A 1,456-nucleotide genomic window follows, 5' to 3' on the forward strand; every position below is an offset into this window, starting at 1 on the left:
AGCCATCCCTGTTCAATAATTTAAACTAGTGTCCAACTCTTTGTAAGGGGGTAGGAGTTAACCTTTCATGCCCTCACAGCAATGTTTCATCTGGGTAATGGAAATCATTTAGATTGAAAACATAACAACATGAACAGATTTTCTCTCTGCACGTTAGTGTATTGGGCTAAGAAGAGAAAAATCAGTCATTTACCTTATATTATGCTGGAAACAGAAAGAATAGCAATGCTGTGGTTGAGCTGAGAAACCTGCTTATTAGCTGGTATTGGAAATGGAAAGGTCAGAAGCAATGCAAAATTGGATGTGGTTCCATAGTGTCGTGATTAGCACGTCTGCTTTACACGCAGAAAGTCCTGGGTTCACACCCCAGTGGAGCTACAGTTCATGGTCTATGGCCATGCCACCCTGAACAAGCCCGATGTCTGATCTCGGAAGCTAAGCAGGGTCAGGCATGGTTAGTACTTGGATGGGAGACCGCCTAATAAGACCAGGTGCCGTAGGCATAAATAATAATAAATGATAAAAAAAAAAAAAAAAGAAACAACACGAAATAGCTGCAATGATTGCCAAGAAGCAGGTTACATGGGAAAATAAATGGCATGAGATCAAGTATATTAAATATTTTTTCATTACTTATAATAAAAAATATTCTTCTATTTATTACCTTCATCAATCCCCTCAACAACTCTGAGTGGTATTATGCCTACTTTACACAAAAGAAACTGAAGCTAGGAGAGATTAAGTGACAAATTGGGTGTTGCACAGTTGGGCCAAACCTTGAATTCGAAACTTCTGAATCGGTGATCTGTGCTATCCTACAGCTGCTGAAATGTCTTTAGCCTTCTCCATTCTCAGAGAAAGCCAGGTGAGGAAGTATATTCAAGACCAGTTGGTGGAGAGGTTTGTCTCCCTTCTCTGCATTGGATATCACAGAGTTGATGACATTTTACAGATGAGGGTGAGAGCAAATTTAATGTCTAACTTTAAGCCATCAGTAAAATCAGCATGACATTTGACAAGTAAGTGTAAACTTATTATCAGGTAGGATACAGTTTTGTTACAGTGATTACACTTTTCTTAGTTTAATTTTTTGGAAACCATACAATATGTACTTTTTTAAAATTTTATTAGTCCAAATAATACAGAAGGCTATAAAATGTAAACTAAATTATCTCATCTCACTTCCTCATTCTCATGCTCATTCCTTTTCTTAAACTGTAATCATTCTCACTGTATCTTATTTTAGTTAATCTGGTGCTTATCATCATACTTTAACTCTACTCTTTGATTTGTACATTTACAAATTTTTTTAAATTGTATTATAAAATGAGGAATGAAACCCACTTTTACTACCTCCTATATTATCTCCATTCCTTTTCTCACTTTTAAAATAAATTTATAATATTAAATATTATATAATATAAAAACTATTATATATTAATCATAATTATTAATA

The 1,456-nt window shown here is 34.5% G+C and overlaps 1 pseudogene; it reads left to right on the forward strand.

Moving 5' to 3' along the window:
- The first annotated feature begins 387 nt into the window (after positions 1-387).
- Positions 388-503, forward strand: LOC112485146 (annotated as a pseudogene).
- The last annotated feature ends 953 nt before the right edge of the window (positions 504-1,456 follow it).

Source organism: Pteropus alecto, unplaced genomic scaffold, assembly GCF_000325575.1.
Source record: "Pteropus alecto unplaced genomic scaffold, ASM32557v1 scaffold95, whole genome shotgun sequence".
Lineage (NCBI taxonomy): Eukaryota > Metazoa > Chordata > Mammalia > Chiroptera > Pteropodidae > Pteropus > Pteropus alecto.